This window comes from Microcaecilia unicolor, chromosome 2 (assembly GCF_901765095.1).
Source record: "Microcaecilia unicolor chromosome 2, aMicUni1.1, whole genome shotgun sequence".
Lineage (NCBI taxonomy): Eukaryota > Metazoa > Chordata > Amphibia > Gymnophiona > Siphonopidae > Microcaecilia > Microcaecilia unicolor.
The window spans coordinates 578,505,096-578,517,914 of record NC_044032.1 but is presented as its reverse complement, the minus strand read 5'-3'; positions in this window follow the sequence as shown (position 1 = coordinate 578,517,914).

Here is a 12,819-nt window from a genome sequence, read left to right as displayed (position 1 = left end):
ACATTGGCCACCCTCCAATCTTCCGGAACCATGCTTGAGTTTAAAGATAAATTACATATTACTAACAATAGTTTCCCATTTTTCAATTTTATCAGTACTCGGGGGATGAATACCATCCAGTCCAGGAGATTTGCTACTCTTCAATTTGTCAAATTGTGCCATTACATCCTCCAGGTTTATAGAGATTTCATTCAGTTTCTCTGACTCATCAGCTTTGAATACCATTTCTGGCACCGGTATCTTTCCTAAATCTTCCTTGGTGAAGACTGACTCAAAGAATTCATTTAATTTCTCCGCTAAGTCTTTGTCTTCCCTGATTGCCCCATTTATCCCTCGGTCATCTAGCGGTTCACACTTTCTATTCTACTCCCCCTCCCAGCTTTTTATGGGACCCATGCAGAACAGGTTCCTCTGGGAAGTGCATCCCCTGAGTCCCCCCCCCCCAAAAAAAAAAAAAATCTCGCTGCAGTACATTAAACAGTTGCTGATGCAAAAGCTGCTAGGACATACTCCACAAGTATATAACCTCCCCAATCATGAAACCACTCCACAGGAAAGCAAAAGGTTTTTGGTATTAAGTGTAGGGATGAATCTCCAGCCTGTGCAGAAAGAAAAGAGCATTTGGGGCAGCTGCCTCCACAGGAGAAGAATCAGAATGACGCTGTATCCACCAAGTTTTAAGGTCTCCTCACTGCCATCATTGTGCTGGTGGCTCCTGCCAGGCTGCTGTCACCTTGCCAGTATCCCGATCCCCCATTGGTTTCCAAAGGTATGCCGCCAATAATAGTTCCAAGGCATCTTGCTGAGTGGTAAAGGAGAGCCCAAAGGAGTAATGCCAGAGGTAGTGGATGTTATGTGGCTGTAAGGCATTTTGTAAGCTCCCGGAACTCTTGTTGTTTGCACAGTGTAATAGCTGACATGTCTGCAAACGGGTCCACTGTAGCATTCTCCCAAATGATATGGCCCACCTGGCAAGCTACAATCAGGATACGTTCTTTCACAGGGAACCATATGGCACATGGTCCCTCGAGTGGTCAGCCAGCTTAGGTCCCAATGCCCTACACACATGTTCAAAGTCAATGGTGGGCAATTCAGCTTTTGGATCCATGGCCAGGAGGAACTGCTGACAGATATATTGCATAAGGGACTCTGCAGTTTCTTCACCTTGAGCCTCGGGCTCTCAGATTGTTCTGACAGGCTCTGTTCTCGCTGTCTTCAGTCTTAGAAAGTAGGTCCTCCTCTTTTGCTTCTAGGGTGGTGCGTCTGGTTTGGAGAGCAGCAGTGCTCCCCTCAAGTCAATCACTCGCTCCTCAAAGTCATTAAATCGGTGTCCATATCTTTAGCTGTTTGCCGCAGGCCGTTCCCATCCTTGTGGAATTCTTGCTGTAGTTGAACAGTCATGGACTTCAGGTCCACTATGCACGTGTGGACCTTAACCTGACTTGCAGGTCTAGCGTCCTGATCATGCCTGTCTCATCACCATGGAGTTCTGCCTCCCTCTCTGGTTCCTCGGCCAGCGGTGCCATCTTATCATAGGCCCGATTAATTGACTCCAACAGCTGGAACGCAAACGCCTTAAGATAGGGCTTACTTTCCCTATTTGCCCTCTGGGAGCTCTAGAGTGCCAGAGGAGTATTTCTGTTAGTTGAGATACAGTCAACAATTGGGCTAAATGTAGCTTAAAAGAGCAAGGTATGGAGGAGCACAACGGCTAAGCTGCCATCTCTCTGCTGACATAATTTCCTCTCGAGGAAAGAAGGGTTTTGGCTGTTTTCTGCACTGCCATGCAAGATAAGTGTGTTTGATTTCCATTCCTACCTGTTCTGTGATAGCAGTATTCACAGTGTGGAACAAGGGAGTTCTGATCAGCACGTGGCAGTGACATCTGTGGGGGGAGAAGGGAGAGTAGCTGGGTGTGCACATGCTGGGTCCTTGAAAGAGTCCCTAATAAAAGTGATAAAGTAGTACAAGCGTTAGTCTACATTAAAGTATAGAAATAACAGTTAATAAAAATAAAACAAAAAATAGAATATAATGTAATACATTTTATTGAACTAATACTTTTCCTTACTACTAGAACACCTTTCCTCAGGAGAGAATTGCCTGATGGAGTTTTAGTTTCCAAAAGCTAGTCTAAAAATGTTTTAGATTAGAAAGGCATCACTGTATGTTCTATTAGTTTTGTTTTTATTTTAAAATAATCAAGAAGAGAAATGATAATTTGTCCTATTGTTCACCAAACATAGAAAAGCTTTATTTGTACCAACATTCTTGCAGCACCAGCCTAAAATAGGAATAAATGTATTAGGCTCTGAGATACACTTAAACTAAATAAATGATATATATGTATTTGGGTAAATAGAACTGGATAAGCAGTTCTTGGAGACAAAGTAGAAAATGTTAATGAAGCATCTTTGCTGGTGACCCCCAAGTGCTCTGACTATCTCCCAAATTATTGCTGCTATGATGGTTGCTGTGTATAATTTCCACTATTTGCCCTCCTGTGTCCAAAAAGATTTTGGATGAATTGAGCTGTATGTAGTACTTTTGGCATGCTGGGTGGAACAGTTGTTCTTTCACATTGCAATGTGTCTGTATTTGTGGAGAAAAGAAGTAGGAAGGATAAAAGGATACTGTTATAACATGTTCTGATCATTTTGCAGCAACATACCTCTATTAAATAAATATTTTTTTGTTGTTTCAAATGTTAGCTGCATGTCATACAGAGCCATGGAGGTGTATTTTCAAAGCACTTAGACTATGGAACTTTGTATACCTAAGTGCTTTGAAAATGAACCCATTAGTGTCACATGGCAAACAGATTTTTTTACATTAAAAAAATGCAGCAAATCAGTACTAAGGGATCCTTTTACCAAGCTGCGGTAAAAAAGGGCCCTGCGCTAGCGGCAGGGTCTGTTTTTGCCACATGCTGTGGCCCTTTTTGCCGCAGCAGGTAAAAAAGCCTGAAAATAGCCATGGCCATGCAGTAAGATTGCTCTTACCGCGTGGCCATGTGAGGGGAAGCGCTTAACACCACCCATTGGGGTGGTGGTAAGGGCTGCCGCACCAGCCTGGCAGAAACTGAGTAGCATGTGATGCTGTCCGATTACCGCCGGGTTAGCGCCGCACTAGAAATGAACTTTCTGTTTTCCCTAGTGTTGGAAATGGCTGGGGCTGGAACTATCACCAGCACCTGCGTTGGGCCAGCTGCAGTTCCAGATTAGCATGTGGTAAGCCCGCATTTGTAAAAGGACCCCTAAATTTTTACAGTCAGGAATTTTTTCTTGTAATTCATATAGAAGAAGGATAGGTTTTATAAAACATAGAGGCCCTTTTGCTGAGCTGTGGTAAGCACTTACAAGCACTTACCACAGATTAAAAGGGCTTACCGTAGGACACGCTGGGGCATCGTGTGGTAAAAGCACAGTGTGTGCGCAATATTTCTGAACTTTTCTGACAGGCGTGTCTGAGGGATGGGTGTGACAGTTCAAATCAGTTAACACAGCCACATTACTTACACTGATTAGTGCAGAGTAAGCACTTGAGCCTTTACTGCCATCAAAATGGGTGGCAGTAAGGGCTCATGTGCTAATTTTTATTAGTGGTTACGCGCTAATAGCAACATTAGCGCATGTTCATTAATTAGGAAAATGAAAAATTGGTCATTTTCTGGCTGCAGTAAAAATGACCTTAGCATGTGGGAAGGACCTGCATAAGGATGCGCTAAGGCTACTTTTTACTGCAGCATAGTAAAAGGACCCTTTAGTTCAGTGATGATTTTACATGAACAAAAACCTGGCTGTTGCTGTCTTCTCTTTAAACAGCATTGTTGCTGTAAAATAAAATTCATTTGCACAGTTGCAATCCTTAGCAGCTTTTCTTTTTGTAAAAAACATAAGATATGCCATTTTGGATAAGATATCATTGATTTTATGTATCTCTGCACTGTATTTTACATTGTTTTTACTTTTTTCTTGATGATGTAAACTGCACCAGACCCATTTGGGGAGGGTGGCGGTATATAAGTGTGTGTTGACATTCACATTGACAATAGTTCATCAAGCCCAACTTCCTATATCTGATAGTGACCAGTCTGAGTGAGTTGGAGTACCACCCTCAGCCATGATATGATTTGTGGGGCAAATATGCCTGAGAGAGCTCCACGTTTTTGGTAGCTTTCCTTTCTCGCACCAACCGGCATAAATGTCTTCTCCATTTCACCCTCCCTGGTGCAGTCCTCCTATCTTCCTCTTTCAGACTGAAGTCTCTGCAATATGTGTACTGATGGTTCCAAAGTCTATGGTGCTCTGGGCAGTTCAAACATCAGATTGAAGTCAGTAGAGGAAGAGGAGGCAGACCATGGTTATGCAGTGCTTTTTTTCTGGTAGTTTGGAGGGAGGAGTATGAGGGAAAGGATCATACTCAGAGATGATTGGGTCGAAGACGATCCTGCTTATGTGGCATAGCAAGGATTTTACTATACATGGTCTGAGTAGTAAACTGCTTCCTAAGCACTAATTTCTCAGCATGAGGACATGGCCTTCCAAAATGCAGTATCTGGGGCAGTTGTCTTCATTTTCCTACCTTAGGGATGGCTTTGTTTCATCAAGATGCTTGTTTCCAATTTTTCTTTCTCTTTCAATTCTTCTGTGATGTAGAAAGCACAAAGGACTCTACTGCTGTAGACAGAATTCCATACTACTAGCCTACTATCCTATCACCAAGCTTTACTTAAACATTTTAAGATGTCATAGATTCAGCTTTTCTTGTTCTTTTCTCATTTTGATCTTTGACTGGATCACTTCACTGAGACTCCTTTTTTTTCCTGTGCCTGTGATTCATTCTGCTTCTAATTTTATTCATGGTCTGTACACTGTTTCCGAGATCACTGTTCAGTTCAGGCCTTCAGTCAGCTTTCATTTACAATTATTTTACTGCTAAAGTATAAGAGAATCTTTGAAATGCAGGAAGAAAGTATGTAATTTCTAGGGGCCCTGTTCAGCAAACCATGCTGTAGGTGCGCTAGGTTTTTTGGAGCACACAAACACTAGAGACACCCATATATTCCTAAAAACACTAGCACACCTTAGTAAACAGAGCCCTAAGTTTCTTTTCTCTAAAATTTAGGATCCAACTACTATTTTGAGTTCCAGCAAAATGTTATGCTATATGTTATGTTGTAACATGTTTTATAGCCCGCCATATGCCTTATCAGTTCAAGGCAGGCTACAAAATCAAAGAAAACAGATACAGTCTTCTGGGAATTACAAATTCAAACAAGAAGCAAAAAGTACCACAGTTAAGACATAGTTCATGGGAACAGAAACGTTTTCAGGTTCTTTCTAAACATTGTATGTTGTGAACAACATCACAGAACTTGAGGCCATCTAGTAGGGAAGAGAGGCAGAAAAATGTCTAATAGATTTTAAAGCAATAACCTTAGGAAATTGTAAGAAAAATACATTTTGTGTCTAGGGTCTGTGGAGGAGAATTACTAAATCCATTATGTACAAAGGGGCTTCTCCAGACAGAATCTTAAATATCATCGTGCATACTTTAAATTTGATATGTTCTTTAATTGGTAGCCAGCATAATTTCAGATAATACTGAATCGTAACATGTTAGGCCATAAATAAGTCTGACTGCCATATTTTGTAGTTCTTTTGAAATAAGGTGCATATTTTTCATATTTTTGTTATTGAATTTCTCTTATGACTTTCCTCTCCTCTCTCAATGTGTCCACAGAATTTTTTAAGATAGCAGTTGGCCTTCCACATAGTCTCTTGGTAGAGATAAAAACTGAAATATATACTGCTAGAACTGAATCATTTTAAAATCAAATTTGCTGCAAGACTGGAGATCCATTAGGGAAAATCTGCATTTCCTTTCACACTTATAGTAGGCTGAAATCACATTTAATCTTAAATTTTAGGATATAATAGATGAGGCATAGGAAATCTTATGAACATTTTTTTTTGTCCTAGTTTGATTCTCGATAGCCTCCAGTTTATAATGTAAATTCAAAATGGTCCTGATTCTCAAAACCCCCATTGCCTGGAGGAGCGAGACCTGAGATTCCAAAGTCTTAATTCAAGAATCTGCTGAGCTACTTGATTTTCACAGTGTGTCAACCTATCTACTGCTTCCTTGGAAAGAGACACAACTGGTGTCCTGATCCTCTTGAGAGACTTTTTTTTTTCACTTTTAATCCTCCATTGATTCAGGTCAACCTCAGACTGTAAATCCCCCAGGGACAGAAAAACACTTGATATCCCTGAACGTACACTGCTTCAATAGCTTTCAGCCTTGCAGGTGGTATATAAGCAAATTGATCAATCAAATAAAGCTCTAACACATGGCTTATTTCAATGGCCCCGGAAAGGGAAACGGGAGACAGTGGAGTGAGAATGTACAGAAAAATACAACTGAAATGCAAAAGTTCTTCTGGAATGGAGCTTAATGGTTGGTTCAGCAGCTGGAGAACCAGGTTCAATTCTCACTGCAGTTCATTATGACTCTTGGCAAGACACTTAACCCTCCATTGCCCCAGGTACAAAACAAGTACCTGTATATAATATGTAAACCGCTTTGATTGTAACCACAGAAAGAACAATAACCCAGCTGTATAGGCAGTCAGCTTCACACAAACGTGCAGCGGCTTGGCATAACCAAGAGAGGGGTGGGATTGTGGGGTGGCATCAGACAAGGGAAGGGATTGAGGAAGGCAGAAGCAGCTATATCATGTATAGCAGGGGAAGAGGGAGGTAGTAAGGAGTAGAGAGGCAGGAGTTAGAGTCAGGTGACCAGAGGGAAGTCCTGGGGCGGGGAAAAAAGGGATGGCTTTAGAAGCATTAAGTGTGTTGTTTGCCAAGGTGCAAATGTCATTTTACATGCTGCTCCAACAGTTCACCCATCCCACCCACCCACGTTAGGGAGGATAGGGTCTCGTCGCAGCATTTGGCGGTGAGTCCAAGCCTGATAGAGTACACAGCAGTATGTATTACACCAAATAAATGTCAAATGTGACATGGTTTTGCCCCATGCTAGCAGTGGCAGGGATGATGTCTGTGACCAGAAGCAGTTTCCCTCTTGTACAGAGGAGGGCTACTTCCAGGGTAACAGATGATCAGCGGTGCCTACCTCTGACTTCGACAGAATGGGGAGGCTGAAGGCTTCAAGATAGAGTCAACAGCTGAGAAGGGGAAGATGCTTTTACGGCAGCCCTCTGGTCAAAGCTGTGAGGTTAGCGCCTAGGCATGTGTAAGGTATATGCCCCAGGCAGAGCTGAGAATCAGCTTTATGAGTAAAGCCAGAAGTAGAGGAGACTAGGCTAGACCCCTTGCCATTAAATGCTTTAGATAGAAGGGCAAGTCAGGTATTTAATTGCTTGTTATTGTAAACTGCATTCATGTATGTAATTGCTTGCTATCGTAAATGTTTTGCATATGTTAGTTGTAGAATGTTGTGGCCATAATAAATTCCATTCCTCTTCTTGGATAGCTTGTCAAGTGTAGATATATGTAGTACATGGTTGCATGGTTTGAATGAAAGGTGAGTGCTAAGGTGCCGCTGCCCAGTTTGAGGCAGTGTATCAAATCCCATTCCCTTTTAAAAAGAAAGATCTTGTTTTTTTGTGGCCAGAGATTTTCCCTGACATGGTTCATGCTGCCCAGGCCTTCCTAAAGTGGAAGGATAGAATCCTAGTGATTGGGGTAACTTTCTTTTAAAATTTCCCTGTAAATGTTGTGTGACCCTCATTGTTTAGAAACATTGCTGTTACTGAGGTATGAAAGGTATAATTTTATTTGCAATTACTTGTGAGAACCAGTGCTTTTTTTTGTGCCGGTGTGCGCCGGTACAGTGTAACGGCACCTTTTTTCCTAGGGCCAGCTCACCTGCCCATCCTTAGCTCCCCAACAGCCCTGCTTTCTGTTCCTTTCACCCGCGATGCGTTTAAATCTTTTTTTTTTTTACCTGAAGTCGCAGCGCCACCGTTAGTGAAAAGACCAGGTTTGCCTCCTCCAGCCTTCCCTTCGTTCCCTCTGTGTCCCGCCTTCCTCTGACATAGTTTTCTGTTTCTGTGAGGGCGGCACACTGAGTGGGGACGAAGGGAAGGCTGGAGGAGGCGAGCCTGGTCCTTTCACTAACGGCGATGCTGCAACTTCAGGTAAAAAAAAAAGATTTAAACGCGTCGCGGGGTGGCAGGAACAGAAAGCAGGGCTGTCAGGGAGCTATGGGAAGGTGGGGCCGGGGTACTGGAACTCGATGTGGGCTTAAAAGACGGGCAGGTGGAGGCTGGGGCGAGTTACTGGACATGGAGAGGAGGATAGGGGAAAAGGAGAATTGCTGGACATGGAGGGAAGGGCAGAGGAGAATTGCTGGACACAGATAGGAGGGGAGGGCAGAGGAGAGAGTAGAGTTGCTGGACATGGATGGATGGAGGGAAGGGCGGGAGGAATGCTGGACATGGATGGAGGGGAGGGAAGACAGAGGAAGTAGATGCACATGGATGGAGTGGAGGGGGAGAGGAGAAATGCTGGACATGGATGGAGTGGAGGGAAGACAGAGGAGGAGATGCACATGGATTTAGGGGGAGAGGAGACATTCTGGACATGGAGGGGAGAGAGTTCAAATGCTGGACATGGGGGAGGGGAGAGAGAGGAAGTGAGATGAACATGGATGGAGGGGGAGGAGAGAGTTGAAATGCTGGTCAAGGATGGAGGGGGAGAGGTAAAATGCTGGATGTGAATGGAAGAAGAAGGAGATGCATAGTGACAAGATGAGGGAAAGGGGAAAGAGGAGAAAAACTGCACATGGATGAATAAAATAGACAAAACGTGGTTCCACTCTATACCTCCTCCAGTCAAGTCCACAGAGGACCCAGCTTTTACCTATGGATATGGGGCAAGAAATGAAGAAGAAAGGAGGAAAGTAAAGAAATAAACAGAAAGGAAGCCCTGGAAACGGAGTTAAGGGAACAGATAGAGAGCATCAGAATCAGAGACTGGGACCAACATGATCAGAAAAACAGTCACCAGACAACAAAGGTAGAAAAAATAATTTTATTTTCATTTTAGTGTTTGGAAGATGTCCAATTTGAGAATTTATATCTGCTGTCTTATTTTGCACTGGGTATACTAGAGCTGTAACAGCTTATAGAAATTATTTATAATGAAAAAAGATCACAAGTTATTTTTTTCTCCTATACTGGTATAGTATTTTCAATGATACTGCTTATATTCGCCATGGCTGATATAAGGGGTATGGCTACTGTGGATGTGGCTACTTCAAGCGGTAGTCTCACAGGATTACTGCTTAAAAGTCTCAGTGGCCATTTTGAAGAAGCACAACACTAGCAAGAGAGTAGCGGCAGTGGGGCAGGAAGGAGTGGGGTTCTTTCCTGTCCTCCTGAAGAGGCCACTAGACCAGCAGGGAATGCACGGTTAGGCCGTGCAGCAGCGGACAGAAAGTCAGGAAAGTGAGTGGGAGGTCAGCTGAGCGGCGGGGCGGCTGTCCTTTTGCGGATTCAGAATGAAAATGTTTCTGCACAACTGGGGAATTCTGCACAAATTCTGCACTCCGCAGCAGGGGCGTAGCTACGTGGGGCCACGGGGGCATGGGCCCCCACAGGTTACGCCCTGGCCCCCTCTACATTTGACCCCCCGCTGCCCTCTTCGCTGCCCGCACCGCCGCCGCATCAGGTACCTTGTTTGCTGGCGGGGGTCCCCAAACCCCACCAGCCAAAGAGTTTTTTTCAGCGCCGGTCAACTCTGGCGCCTTCGCTGTGTGATGATCTGTTTCGAACTCCTGACGTCCTGCACCATGCACATCCTGTATGTAGCCCCGTGCAGGACGTAAGGCATCAGAAACAGATGATCTCACAACGAAGGTGCCGGAGTTGACCGGCACTGATGAAGACTCTTCGGCTGGCGGGGATTGGGGACCCCTGCCAGCAAACAAGGTACCTGATGGGGCGGGCGGGTGGCGGCGGGGGGGGGGGGGGGGGGGAGGGGTCCAAAGTGGTGGGGGTGGTGGTGGGGGGAGGCAGCTAAACAGTGCCCCCCACCCGGGCTATGCCCCCCCTCTCGCTGAGGTCTGGCTACACCCCTGTGCGCAGTCATTTAGAATTCTAGCATGAGTAATATATAAGACACTTGCAAGCCTGAAGGGTATCAAAGTGGTGTATATTCAGGTACAGTAGGTAATGTGGAGGGTCATAATCGAAAGGGACACCCAAGTTTCTCTGAGATCGTCCTCGCATGATGTCACCGTGAAGGGGCGGGGAAACCCGTATTATTGAAACAAAATGGACGTCCAGCTTTAGTTTCGATAATACGATCGGGGATGCCCAAATCTGGAAATTTAGGTCGACCTTAGAGATGGTCATCCTTAGACTTGGCCGTTTCTGATTTTCAGCGATAATGGAAACTGAGGAAGCCCATCTGAGAAACGATCAAATCCAAGTCCTTTGGTCGTGGGAGGAGCCAGCATTCATAGTGCACTGGTCCCCCTCACATGCCAGGACACCAACCGGGCACCCTAGGGGGTACTGTAGTGGATTTCAGAAATTGCTCCCAGGTGCATAGCTCCCTTACCGTGTTTGCTGGCCCCCCCCAAAACCCACTACCCACAACTGTACACCACTACTATAGCCCTTATGGGTGAAGGGGGCACCTAGTTGTGGGTACAGTGGGTTTCTGGTGGGTTTTGAAGGGCTCACATTTACCACCACAAGTGTAACAGGTAGGGGGGTAGGCCTGGGTCCGCCTGTCTGAAGTGCACTGCACCCACTAAAACTGCTCCAGGGACCTGCATACTGCTGCGATGGACCTGAGTAAGACATTTCTGGCTGGCAAAAAATATTAAAAAAAAAAATTTTAGGTTGCGAGGGGGTTAGTGACCACTGGGGGAGTAAAGGGAGGTTATCCCCGATTCCCTCCGGTGGTCATTTGATCAGTTCAGGCACCTTTTCATGACTTGGTCGTAAGAAAAAAAGGACCAAGTAAAGTCATCCAAGTGCTCGTCAGGGACACCCTTTTTTTCGATTATGGGTCGAGGACACCCATATGTTAGGCATGCCCAAGACCCGCCTTCGCTACGCCTCCTGGAACTTTGGTCGTCCCCCACGACGGAAAGCAGTTGGGGACTCCCAAAAATCGGCTTTCGATTATGCTGATTTGGGCGACTCTGAGAGAAGGATGCCCATCTCCCGATCTGTGTCGAAAGATGGGCGTCCTTCACTTTCAAAAATAAGTCTGATAGTAACATAGTAGACAATGGCAGATAAAGACCTGTATGGTCTATCCAATCTGCCCAATATCTCCCTACATATGGTATGAAGTGATACATCATATCTATATATGATCTTGAGTTAAAATGGGATTTGAACCTGGACCCCTTGATTTACAGTCCACTGCACTAACCACTGTGGACTATCTTCTAGATATTGCATACCAAAGGATTAGTCCAGATCTCAACTGTCTTTCCTTCTGCTTTGTTGGGTTATTTGTTGATTTTCTTTTTTCTTAGGCAGAAGGTTATTGTTTGTTCTTCAAAGTTATAAAAGTTTGCTAAAGAGGCAGGAATTCTACTTTTTTTCCATTAACATATTTCTGCTTGGCTATCTGAATACTGAATGGAATCTAGTGCACAGCAGCCTTATGTGGCAAAGTTCTAATTTGCTGTCTATCTCCACCTGCTGGTAGATGGGCACAACCCACAAGTATGGACTAATTCTTTGGGACTAAAGGAAAGAAAATTATCAGGTAGGAACTAATTTTTCCATTTGCTCCTGGACTTACAAAGAAAATAAAGGTAAATAATAAAAGCTCGCCACAGCCTAAGGCCTACCAGAGTAAGTCTGGCCCCGACCTGCTCCAAGCTCAGTGAGTGAAATACTTGATATTTTGCTTTGTGGCCCTAGTCTTGGGTGCTGACTGCAAATAACTAGCTAGTGCCTGAACTGTGCAATGAGACCAGGGTTACATGTGGTTACAATAAAAGCAGTAACATATTATGTACTTATTTTGTATCTGGGGTAATGGAGACCCAAGGAGCTGCGGTGAAAAAAATTGAATGCCTTTAATTGTGCCATTAATTGCAATATATATATATATATATATATATATATATATATATATATATATATATATATATATATATATATATATATATATAGGGTGCACATTTAGAATGGTTTGTAGCATGATTAATATGTCAAAATTTTAACTTACAATAATAATTTTAATGTATTAATTGCATTTCTCTTCCTCCTGCCTCTGGCATCCCTCTGAATTTGTCTGTACAGACGGCAGCACTAAGCACATGCTGCTTCTCTCTAGCCAGAGCTCTCCCTCCCTAGTGCCCTGCCTTCTCTGATGAAACTTCACAGTCTCGGGCAACAACGAAGCAGCTCATGCTTAGTGCTGTCCTCTGTACAGGCAAATTTGAAGGGTCGCCAGAGGGAAAGGGAGGGAGACTGAGATGCCAGCGAACACATGGGTGACAGAATGAAAACAGCTGCCGGAATACGCAAGGGGAGGGGATAGGAGAGAGAAAGGGTTAGGGGGAAGATACCCGGACCAAAGCATCCTGTTTCAAGTTGGGTTTATATGTCACATGGTACTTATGGAGCTGAAGGGAAGGAGGTGCCCACATACTAGGGAGGGAGTGTTTGGAGGAGATGGTGCCCATGAAGAAGAAGGGGTGGAGGTAGGGGAAGGGAAAGCAAGGGATATGGAGGAGATGATGCCCATGGAGAGGAGGGGAAGGGAAATGGGAGGAAATGGAAACAAGATAGATTTGAGATGCAGGTTTTGT